Source organism: Mesocricetus auratus, unplaced genomic scaffold (assembly GCF_017639785.1).
Source record: "Mesocricetus auratus isolate SY011 unplaced genomic scaffold, BCM_Maur_2.0 Super-Scaffold_100010, whole genome shotgun sequence".
Taxonomy (NCBI): Eukaryota; Metazoa; Chordata; class Mammalia; order Rodentia; family Cricetidae; genus Mesocricetus; species Mesocricetus auratus.
The window spans coordinates 1,805,965-1,819,221 of NW_024429194.1; the positions used below are offsets into that span (position 1 = coordinate 1,805,965).

Here is a 13,257-nt window from a genome sequence, read left to right on the forward strand (position 1 = left end):
TGTGTTTACACTGATAGGTACCAAGTCCTGCCCAATCACAAGACAGACAACTACAGCTTCCATCACACACAACAGGGATTGAGTTAATGATTCCTTAAGCCAATCATATCTTCATACAGGGAGTAAAAAAACTCATGTAATCATGTAAGGGAAATAATTTACATATGCTTGGATGACATCACTGTGTTTTCCACTCATCCTGGTTTCTACAGTTCAACTACTAAGTATTTTTACTCTACTATACTGGTATGACCCAGTATTTCTCATGAATCCAGAAAATATCCAGGCTCAGCACTCTATAAATAACAAAACTATACTTCTAGAACATGACAAAGCAATATTTAAGTTCTAGTATTCCCTGGCCAGCTCTTAGGATGTCACTATAAAGCACCCTCATTCAAACTTTCTAAAACCCTAAAACACATAACACACATAGACAAACAACATATAAAATATACTTGAATTTTTTTGTATTTTTATTTTTTGTTTTCTCAAGACAGGGTTTCTCTGTGGCTTTGGAGGCTGTCCTGGAACTAGCTCTTGTAGACCAGACCGGCCTCAAACTCAGAGATCCACCTGCCTCTGCCTCCAAAAATATACTTGATTTTTAAGTTAAAACATTTTATTAAAGCCATTTTCTAAGACTCTGAAGCTTATTACAAACTGCATCCTGCCACATATGCCTACTAAATTCGCAAGCAGGTTAGTACTAAGTGCTATAATAAACTATGAGTGAAGATAGCCACTGGGTTTAGATGATTTGATACTTAAAAAAAAAAGGTGGTGAAAAATTGTGGTGTGTGTAGGCGTATGTTGAAATGATACTCTATTCTGAATTAAATATTTTGATCGATTTTGTGGATTTTTTTCTACATCGTGTGTGGTACAGGTGCACATGCTTGGATGTGCACACATGCAGAGGACAGACTAAAGTATCCTGCCTTGTTGCTGTTCGTCCTTCTTCCTTTGAGACAGGGTCTCACCGAACACTAGAGCTAGTGTGACAAGTCCTTGACAGTGCTAATCCTACAGATATGCACATGGAGCTTTGTGTGTGTGCTGGGGTTCAAACTCAGGTCCTCGTGTTTGCACAGCAGGCTCCCTCTTACACAACAGTCACCTCCAGTCCTTCTACTTCTTTTTATAACGGGACTCATAGGAAACTTAAAACCACATATATAGTGCATATTCACTTTCTGCTGTATGCTACTAGTTTTATGGCTGTGAGACAATTTTGAGAGGAAGTGAATACAGGAAAAAAGTTTTACCTAACTCTCAGAGGAACTGAATATGATAGCATTTCTAATAAATTCTATACAAGTATTTAACTAATTAACTAGCTGGTGTACATACATTTAATGAGCTTCACATTATTAAACCTTTGCTTTTTCCTTGAAACTTCACAAAAACAAAAATTTTGACCAAGAAAAGGTTGGAAATGCTAACTACAGAGATACCCCATCAAGATCCATATCGTAAAGTTATAGTGAACACAAGGTAAGTGATGGAGGTGGTTCAGTGGGTAAAGGCACTTACTAAATAAGCTGCCACCTTGAGTTCTATCCCCAAAACTCACATGCTAGAAGGAAAGAAATGAGTCCTATAAATTATCCTCTAACTTTCCCCTGTGTGCAGTGACATTCCACCCACAAAAGGAAGTGTAAAGAGTAAGGGGAAGAACTTTAGAAATAGGAAAACCCATCTTACATTCAGCTAATCAAGCAGCTGCTGCCAATAACAATGCATTCACTTCACTTGCCATTTAAACACACATGACACATGATGCCGAAATGGCATGGCAGGTACAAAACTCCAATCTCTCCATCCATGACCTGCAGCAGCTCCAGGCCCCTGGCATCAAACAGGAGTAACAAACCTCACTCTGGGGTGAGGAAGAGATGGGAAGCCAGGGGAGAAGAATGGGAGAAAACACAACAGGGGGATAAAGGAGAAATCACCTAAGAAGATGAAAAGTCAAAGGCAGAGGAAATAAAATGAGTAAGAAAATATGTAGAGAGAAAACAGAAAAACAGAAACTAAGCAGGAGGGTAGAGAGAGAAAACGGAAAAATCACCTATTTTAAATAGGAGGAAGCTAAGACCCAAAAAGAGGTCAAGCAATTAGCCAGAGGCCACTACTGAAGAAGGCATAGGTACAGAACATGACTCCCTTCAGTTCTCCCGTTCTTTGTTTGGCTTTGTTTTTTGTTTTGCCAATATGAGACCCAGAGAAAATTGCTAGGGGCAGGAGGAAAGCAGTGGACAAGACAGAGAGGTAAAGCCCAACAGTGTGGAGACTCAGCAGGGCAATGACCTTGAGTGTAACAAACTCCGAGTGGGTAAGGTTCACTTCAAAAGTCCTCTTACACAACAGAGCAGACGCTAGGTTTCCGGTCCACCTCAGTATTTGGTCACTGTTTTTTGATAAATAATTCACAGAATGTCCTACCTGCAAAGGAACATGTACCATGGACCCACCAGAGATGAGCTATGACACTACCAGGTAAACACACCTACAGTTTCCCCCTAAGACTGACCTGGTGACACTTTCTGCCACATCCAAGACACAGTAAATCACAGCCAACGATTCTCATTCAGTCCCATAATTTTCAAAGGAAAGCATCAATCTTTACTGTTCAGGTTAATATAAAAGTATATCCTGAGGTCTAGGGAATACCAGTCTGGTGGGAGTGCTTACCCTGGGTTCAATCCCAAGAAAGCAGGCAGGCAAAAAAAAAAAAAAAAAATCAGGTGTGATGGTACATGCCTGTAGTCTCAACACTCAGAAGGTGAAAGGAGGGAGGGGATCAGCAAGTCCAATGTCATCCTCAGGTAGATAGGGAGTTAGCGAGGCTAGCTTTGGCTACAGGAGAGGCCCCCTCTCCTGCTTTAAAATACAAACAGCTAAACCCTGAGAAAAACTTTACTTTTGTATAGCAGTTTGACTATTTTTTTTTACCCCCTGGAACTGGTCTCAAGCAATCCTCCCATCTCAGCCTCCTAAGTGCTGGGACTGGAAATGCTACTGTGTTTGCTCCTTAGTGGGGCACAGGCAGTGGCAGTGCATACCTGCAACTCCAGCACACAAGAGACTGACTCAGGAGGAAGTGAATCTGGCTACACTGCAAGTTCAAGAACAGCCTGTGCTAAAAATGAGACTGTGTCAATGATGGAAAGGGAAGGAGGAAGGGACAGAAGAAAGTCTCTTTCTAAGACTTGACTTTTCACAAGAGCATCTAGCTGCAAGAAACAAAGTTTAAAATGATGTCCAGAGAATCAGAATCCTGTGCAGATTCCACAAGTGAAAATGATGCTAAGTAACATATATAATACATCCTTTTTGTTGATGTGTTTTCATTACTTACCCTAGAAGTACATGGGGCAACTGTGTGTGGAAGGCTCCTGTCTCCCTGCCTCCTCCTCCTTTTTTTTTTTTTTTTAAATACAGGGTCTCACTGTGCAGCTCTGGCTCTCCTGGAACTCAGAGATTCATCTCCCCTTCCTCTCTCTCTGCCCAAAAGTCCTCTAACCTCTTCCTGCCTACCTATTGACCACTCAGCTCTTTATTAAACCAATCAGAAGATGCCTTGACAAAGACACATCTTCACAATGTACACAAAGATTATTCCACAACAGTTTACAGGTTGTGGTCCAGCTAGTCCAAAAATGGCCGTTTACCATCAAAAGGTCCAAGAATCCAATAGCTGTCCAGTCCATAAGGCTGTATGTCTCAGCCCGTCTTCAGTATATGCCAGAATGCAAAAGCAGGTTCTGATGCCAGTGAAGGAATAGAGTAGCCAGTAAGAAGAGAACAAGCTTCCTTTTTCCACATCTTTTATGTAGACTGCCAGCAGAAGTGTGGCCAAGATTACAGATGGCTCTTCTATCTCATAAGATCCAGATTAAAAAGTGAGTCTTCCGACTTCAAATGATTTAATTAAGAAAAAAAATTCCTCACAAGGGTTTTAGTTAAGTCCAGATGTAGTCAAGTTGACAATCAAGAATAGCCATTACATATGCTCAACCTGGCTTTACACATATGACAACAGTTCTTAAAGTAGCACAGGATGTGTACACAACATGCAAACCTATCACTCAAAGATGTGCATACGAAAATAAAATATTCACTAACCAAACAGTTCCTACTACAGGCTAGTGCCTCCAACCCTGACCCTGCACTCTAGACTATAACAACAGAGCATCTGAAACATGGTTTGCTTTTCTCTTTTCAGACATCCAGGAACATTTCAAAACACATAATCAATGTCCTAAGAGAACTGGTAGCAACATCAGTCAGATTGCCTCATGTCTGTGCCCTGCACATTCTGAGCTGCACCAAAAACAGCTGGAGACAATGGGAAAGCACTGGGGTGGAGATGAGGTAGTCAGTGGGAATGGAGGCTGGGCCATAGGAGTGTTGATAGGATTTGCAACTTTTAATAGTCCGGGTGTTCCAGCCTTTGAATAAGGGGTCAGATAATTCTTTGGGAATGAAAAGACATGCAGGGTCCCAGGCCTCTAACCACTAGATGTCAGCAGCACCCTCTCCTAAACTGTGACAATCAAAATAACCACATCTGGCCACTTGAATGTTCCTATTTGGGAATCACCAGTACTGTTCGTTTACATATTTAGTTATCTCTGGTTGGTTGGTTGGTTAGCTTTGAGATAGGCTGTCACAATTCAGCCCTGGCAGAACTCACTAGGCAGCCTAGGCTGGCCTCAAACTCACCTTAGTCATCCCAGGGCTGGGATTACATCTGTATGCCATCATACCCAACACAAGAATTATCAATTTAGATGAACAATATGGAATATCCTATTTAGGACTGTTCTGACTAGGCCCTTAGAAATGTTAGCAGTGGGCCAGCAGGTATAAGATGGGTTTTACACCACAGCTCTCCTATTTACTCTCAGCACACAACCATTCTCAGTTTCAACCTGACCTGAGCTTCATTAGGATTCCTCTGTAGAACCACGAGGCAGGAATACCTATCAGGTAGGATTGTGGTCAGGATTCCATGACATGGAGCCCAGAAACTACTAGAAGGACAAAACTATCAGCTGAATAGCCCCCAAGACCCATTCACACGTGCACAGTCAATGCTTAACCAGTAACTGTTGGGGTTGGACCCCTGCTATAAAGGGGCTCACCATTCAAAGAGGCACACAGAAGTACACAATGACTAAATCTAAATCCTCACTGACATCAATAGTTCTTTGAGTCTGTTTTAGCTTTACAAATCATTTTCCCATTCCAAAGAGCTCAATCAATGGAATTCCACTCTTCAGCAATTTGTACAAGAGGATAGGTCTAGCCCACATTCCATCCACAAATAGGCAGAATGAGACTGAAATGGGCCAGGAGAGCCCTACAATATGAAATGGCCTTAAAGGTGACACTAACAGCTGAGCTCTCCCAGGCCTGTATTCAGCAAGGTGAGTCACTCTCCCTGGCGTATTCTGGTCATGCAACTCTTTAACCACATTTCATCTAAGCAATACCTACTTAACATGAATGCTATGTTTGAGTCACCTATTAAAGTTGTGATAAATCAATATATGATCTAGTATATTATTAGTTCCTCTTCCATACTGAAAGAGTTCCTTTTTTAAGGATTTACTTTTAATATTTTTAAACTATGTGAATATGGAGTACGTGTGTAGGCACAGCTGCTTGTGGGCCATTTGACTGGCGCACTGGGAACCCAGTGTGGCTCTGAAAAGAGCACAGAGCACTCTAAACCACCGAGCCATCTAATGCCTAAGAATGCTCTTCCAATTTCATTTAGGTGGTACACAATACTTATTATACGCATGATACACTGTCTTTTTTTTTCTTTTTGATTTTTCAAGTACTGTTTCTCTGTGTAGCCTTGGCTACATTGGAACTCACTCTGCAGACCAGGCTGGCCTCAAACTCAGAGACGCCTCTGCTTCCTATGTGCCAGGGTTAAAGGCATGTGCCACCGCTGTCCTGGTGAGTAACTCTTTAGTTATTTCTAAAACTTAACTTATCTCATAGGTAAAAAAATACTCTACCACTAATTTAGTGAGAGAGGTGTTTTTCAGAATGACAGTATAAATGAAATGTATATACTGTTGATAACATGGACAAAGTAGGGACCAGATGTGTCCCTCAGTAGCAGAATGCTTGCCTAGGATGCCCAAGCCACTAAATTTGATACACACACACACACACACACACACACACACACACACACACACACACACACCTTCTTTGTAGGCTAATATTAATCAGTGAACTTGGCTGACAAGCCACCTGCACTCATGTGAAGGCAACAAGAACAGTTAAGTCTTATACTAGGATAGCTAGAAAAAGGGTAACGGGGAGGGAGGGACGGATGCAGGGAGGAAGGAGAGGAGGGAAGAGGAGGAAGGAAGAGGAAGAGGGAAGAGAGGAGGCTACTTTAGGTGAAGGCATGGGAAAGACCAAAATAAGAAAATGTATGGCAGGGTATTTTCAAAGCAGAGCCCAGGAAGGTTGTCACCTGAAAATGCAGTATAAAGACCCGAGGGGTGCGCTGGGACCAGCTGATGAAGGTCACATGACTGTCCTATAAAAGAGACAAGATTAATTCTGGTGCACCAGGCCCTGGAGCCACCTTTGAAGTCAGAAAAGTGTGAGTGAAGCATGAGGTGACTCCAATTCTCAGCTGTTAGACATCTGAGAATCAGCAGAAATGTTAGTAGTTACACAAAACTGAATAAAAATCTCCAGTTATAATCTGAATATTATTTCCTAAGGGCTTTCTTTCTGATCTTCTGTGAAGATTGCAGGCAGTGCCTAAAAGCACCTTTTAAAATATTACTTTAATTAGACACTCTGCTAAGCCCACACAACAGCACATCTATCCTTCCCCATGCTTTTAGGGGTTGGAGTGTATCTTCCAAAACAGGAAATCTATGCTCTGAGTTCTAGTTCTTCAGAATGTGACCATAACTCAATAAAAAGACTTTTACAGATAATCAAGACAAAATGACGTTTCCAGGGAATCCAACACCCTCTTCTGACTTCCAAAGGCACCAGGCACACACGGTGTTCATACAAACATGCAGACAAAACACACACATAAAATAAAAAAATCTTATGAAATACAGATTAGGTTTTCAGTGGAGAAAAATCTAATAAACATAATCTCAGCCTGGCCATCAAAGCCATAGTCACCATTAAGTCAAATTATGGTACTTTACCCTCCATGGTCTTCCTCTTAATAAGTCATAACCTAGTCTTATAAGAAAACTGTTAGGAAAATTCTTTTATTTTATTTATTTTTACTTCCTGTGCATTGGTGTTTTGCCCAAATGTATGTCTGTATGAGGGTGTCAGATCCCCTGGAACTGGAGTTACAGACAGATATGAGCTGCAGTGAAGTACCCTACAAAATCTGAAGTGTTGAGGTCAGCTGGGTATGGTGGTGCAGTACTGCAGCCTCAACTACTTGGCAGAAAGATCACTGAAGCTCACTGAGTTCAAGACCAGCCCAATCTTGAACATCGTTAGACAACCCCGCCCCCGCCCCAGTCCTCATCTCAACAACAGTAATGACAAACTAAAACTGTCAAGGTCCTTGAAAACGGAAAGTCTCACAGAACCCTAGAATCAAAGGATGAAGTGATACCTACACCACTGAGCGTTCCACCAAAAACAATCATAATAGAAAAATGCCAACAGCCTCAGGAATCCCATGTAGACAGGACTACATGTTCCCAATCAGAGGAACAGAACTGAGTGCCAGCCAGCCACCTCCTCAATGTCATGGGGACACAGGAACAGATGATTCATGTAGGGAGAAGCCTCAGGGACTAATGGACACCTGGATTTTCTGGTGTTTTCATGCCCTCTGGCCTTAGACTCTGGTGACACATCTGCTTCCTATTCGGGTGTGACAACAAAACAAGGCCAGGAGTGAGGCAGGTATTTCCCAGGTGTTCCAATTAGTTCCTAGCCCTGTGTGGTCTGAGAACACAGACCCCAAGTCATAGACCAAGGTATTTCAATAATAAAGTTAGGAGACACATTTTTTTTTGTTTTTGTTTTTCCAGACAGGGTTTCTCTGTGGCTTTGGAGGCTGTCCTGGTACTAGCTCTTGTTTGTAATCTAGGTTGGTCTTGAACTCAGAGATCCACCTGCCTCTGCCTCCCGAGTGCTGGGATTAAAGTGTACCACTGCCACCCCCAGCTATGGAGACATACTTTTAAAAGCGATAAGTAGGAGGAGGGAGAAAGAACCAGGAGGAGAAACACAAAAAGTTAAAGCAAAACAAAAAAAACAATCAACTTCTCAAAACTAACAATTCCAAAAATTGGAGGGAAAATGAACAAAGAATTACAACACGGGATCCAACAGAGGAGAGAGGACTGATACTCAGGACAAGACAGGGACTCCACTGACAGAAGAGAGCCTGGATTCATAACTGGTGCTCAGGAACGAAAGCCAGCACACACTGTTCACTCCAAAGGAAAAAAAATGTGTAGTAAAAAGTAAAATTACTGAAGATGCTTAGTTCTGAACAATATTTAGTTATGAACATATAAGCAGCAGAAATTGAGACGTATTAGACAGTTACACTGAGAAGTTATCACAAGGCAACTCTGATCACTCTTAAAGTTACAGCCCCAAACCAGGGAATGTGCAGTCCACTTTCAGGTTGGGTCGTCCGTCCCACTTCTATGAAAGCAACCAAGACCACCCTCACACACATGCCCACAGGCCAACCTGAGGCAGACAATCCTTCATGGAGATGCTCTTCCCAGGCTATTCCCTAGGCTGTATCAAGCTGGCGATTAAAACTGTCACAGAGGGTTACTAGTGCTTATTAATATACAGGATAAGATTATTTTAATTATTTCACAATTTTATTAAGATTAATTTGAACTTACACAAATATGCTAATTCTTGACTTTAACAACTGACAGCAACAAAACTGCTCACATTGACACTAGGAAGGTTAAGAATCCAGGAAGAAATTCTATGCAAGCACACAAAATGGTTTCTTTGGAATACAAAAAAAAAATCCTTCAAATAAACATTTATACATTAAAAAATATAAACACAGTACTTGCTCCAAGATATTTCTTTTGCTTCTCACTTCCAACCTCTTAAGATGACTCCCATTCCTGATCCCCGCTACTCAGTTTAGAAAACTCTGCTTTAGGGCTTAGTGGTTAAGAATACTGGTTGCTCAAGCCGGGCATTGGTGGAGCACGCCTTTAATCCCAGCACTTGGGAGGCAGAGGCAGGCGGATCTCTGTGAGTTCGAGGCTGGGCTGGACCGACAGCCTCCAAAACAATACAGAGAAACCCTGTCTTGTAAAACAAAAAAACAAAACAAAACAAAACAAAACAAAAATACTGGTTGCTCTTCCAGGGGACCTGGGTTCAATTCCCAGCATCCACATGGCAGCTCACAACTGTCTATAATTCCAGTTCCAGGGGATCTGACACCTTCATACCAATGCACATAAAATGAGTTTAAATAAACTATTTTTTTTAAAAGAAAACTTTGCCTGGTGTTGGTGGCACACGCCTTTAATCCCAGCACTTAGGAGGCAGAGGGAGGCAGATCTCCGTGAGTTCCAGGATAGCCTCCAAAACAATAGAGAAACCCTGTCTTGAAAAAACCAAACAAACAAAAAAGAAAAAAAGAGAAAAATCTGCTTTATGTCTAAGATAAGTAGCTCATCCCCAAACAACACCACAGGCTACTTTCAGACATGAGGAACAATTTCCCCTTGTCCTGAGACTCTCAACCCTGGCATCTAGTACAGCTGGAGCCCTCAGCCTGCAGCCTGGCCTCTTGACTTATAGTAGATAGGGTATAACATATACCCTCATTTACATCTACAATTGTACTAGCCAAGCAGGCAGATGAATCTCCAAAGAGACAACTGAGTCAAGTCAACTAGATACCAAAATATGCATGAGAAAATACCACAATGAAATCAGTTATTTTGCACAATTAATATATGCTAATACATTTTAATTGTATTCATAGTTCTGAACATATTTCTTTTTAATTAAAGGTTCTTAGGTCACCCATTATTCTATACATAGAGTAAAATTCCATCACAGGGACCTTATCTGCACATTAAGTACCGAGCAAGTTCAAGGGCACAGTGAAAACAGTACGTGTTAAAGGGCAAACCTGTTTAAAAAGAATTCATATGCTTCCCTGTACTGAGGTTTCGGCTGGGTACCAATGTGAGGAACAGAGACTCTGAGCACAGAAAGGCCAGGCACTCACCCAGGCTGATACTTGCTACTCCTCCTGCACAGTACAGTCCACAGAAGGAGGGGATATGGTGTATACCCTCAGATCAGGAAGTCACAATTACCAAAGGAAATCCTTCATGGTGGCAGCACAGTGGCTGCTCAGACCATGTCTCAAACAATACAACTGTTCCTCCTTCCCAACACTGACACAGAACCATCTTCCATGTTTGAATTTGGGGGTCCCATTTCTTGAAAATCAGCTTTCATCTGACCCAGTCTCAGCCTAGTGGTAGGTAGGTAGGGAACATTCTGGAGCAGGTATCTGGCAGACATGGTGGACCTCTTCCACTCCTCTACTTTCCCAGCTGGTTTTCTCTCCCTGGCTCAATCAGCCTTGCACACATAAATGGGTTAGAGAAACCCAAGGCTCCAGCAGGTGCACTCTTTCTATTATCCACTTATAAATGCTAGCATTAGGATGCAAGTAAAAACAATTCTTAAAGTTGATTTAGGAATGTCAAATAAAAGCATATGAACTGTAAATCCTTGGGCTGCACGGCCAGGAAGCCAAGGGCAGGGAGAAAGGCTACTGCCATGGGGAATTGCCTGACCTTCCAGAAACCTCTTAGCTTCAGTACTCTCACATAGAAAACAGGGCTATTATCTCTGCCTAGCAGGGTTGTTGTGACTCTTTTAGAGATAATTAGTGTAAAGCTCTTAGCACAATGCCTGCCCAAAGAAGGTGCTCAATCAAGAGACTACTGTAGCAATCTCAGGCTTTTACAGACACCAAGACACAGCCTCAGAAGAGACTAAGTTAGTAGGCACCTACAACTGAAAAATCAATCCTTCCTAACAAGCATCTGTCCAATACACACTGTAACTACAGTTTCTCTCTTTTAAGCCATCCTTCATATTTAATTGGATGATATAGCTATAATGTCAAACATATGCCTCTTATTCACTGAAAACAAGGGCAAGAGATTTTAAGGAAACTTAATATGTAGACAGGTGTTTTGGTGTGTTTAAAAAGGAAAATAAAGACGTGCCATCGCTTAAACAAAAGGTTTATTTCCACAGACGCTTCACGAAGTTCAGACATTCCTGACTTATCGTCACTCCTAGAGAAGCACTTCGTTTCATAAAGACCACAAGTTTACACACTCAACCACTGGGGGAAATATCATAGCACAAATCAAGGAACACCAATCCAAGCTTCAAATTTATATTAACTACTGACATACTGGGTAACAGCTCAAAAAATAACATAACCAAATCATCAGACAACTTTGTTCATTTCAATCCTATTCAATGAACTTTTTGTTTAAAATTTTGTTAACTTTCTATTAAAAAAAGGCACATGGAAGTGAAAGTGAAGTAGGAAGATCAGGAGTCCAAGGCCAGTCTGTGCTGCATAAGACCCAGTTTCCAAAAGAAACATTGTACTACTTATTTAAAAACAGGTATTTAAATAAAAATTCTGTATCAACTATTCCTTACATTGCATTTAAGAATTAGGTAAAAGCAAAACTTCAACCAGCCACCAAAGAAGCTACTTGGAGCTGGGTAGTGGTGGCGCACACCTTTAATCCCAGCACTTGGGAGGCAGAGGCAGGTGAATCTCTAAGTTCGAGGCCAGCCTGGTCTACACAGTGAGTTCCAGGACAGCCAGGGCTACACAGAGAGACTGTCTCAACCCCCACCCAAAAAAAGCTACTTGGTACCACATACCTATCTTCTCTTCCTGGACCAATCCCAGCACTTTTCCCACCTGTTGCTCCTCTTAACTACTGAAGAGCCAACGGTTTCTCAATCTAGAGTCTTCTTGTTGAAACGCTGCTCTTTAATCACATTTCTCAAACTTTACAAGTTGTCTCTTTAAGCTCCCACTAAATGCTACTTAGATTTCAAGTAACTATTACTCAGGGAGAGGGAGGGAGGGAGGGAGGGAGGGAGGGAGGGAGAGGGAGAGGGAGAGGGAGAGAGAGAGAGAGAGAGAGAGAGAGAGAGAGAGAGAGAGAGAGAGAGAGAGAGAGAGAGAGAGCACTCCAAGCCTTGAAATACTCCAATACACTGAGTATCAAGTCTCTGCAAGTGCCTTGGAGGTCTCTTCTCCCTTCAGAAGCAAGTGCACTTACAGGTTCTATCCCTGTACAGCTACTCCACAGGGGTCACACTCCTACTGTCTCACTAGACTACTGTCCCAGGATGTGGACTCAGTGTTACTTCTCCCTTTAGGTCAATGTCTACAGACAGCAAAAGAGGCACAGGGGCTTTGTCTACATAGAATGTCCAAAAGGTTAAGAAGACGAAGTTATTCACCTTAACAGTGACTGACAACTCTGAGGAATCCCAGCTGACTCCAGAGAAATCCCAAAGCAGATTAGGGCACAAAGTAACAGACGTCATCACCTGTGAAGAGATTTAGTGCCTAAAGCTGGAGATAATAAAACCTGAAAACTTAAGAGAACTAAGATGAAAACTATGACTCAATCGTGCATATTCTAGAACAGTAAAGAACTGAAAACAACTAAGAATTTATAAACCACCACTTAACACGAGTTGAAACAATAAACATGTTACTAAGCAATGCATGAAGTTAAGGGAATTTGATGTAAGAAGCAAATGAAGACACGAAATGAGATAGTCAACTAATATTTAATGTAGTGTTCAGTAAGGACTTTTGGATAAAGGTGGGGTGAGAAAAACAATCTGTTGGCTGCCATTCCCCACCAGGTCTGCTCTTCTGGAGGTCAGTGTCTACCCATCAAAGACGCAAAACCTACACCGGACAGTTCATATAGAAAGTGTGTGTCACGACGGCTAAGTCACACAACTCTAAGCTCCAAGAGTAAGAAAAAGAGCCACCCTGCAAACAGTTTGTAAAAGTTCATGTTCCCAGAGCTCCAAAAAGAATTCTGAAAGAATTAGCAACCAGATGCTACCTTGGCTTTGTGCAGAGGTCAACGGAGGTGGAAACACTGAGGACACCACCGTCTTGACAGGCTACACGAGTGAGAA

General features: G+C 41.9%; 1 protein-coding gene across 2 annotated transcripts in view; it reads right to left on the reverse strand.

Annotated features, from left to right (window-relative positions):
• The window catches only part of Lpin2 (lipin 2), a 69,509-nt gene that overhangs the window by 52,502 nt on the left and 3,750 nt on the right, over nt 1-13,257 (reverse strand). The window lies entirely within an intron of this gene.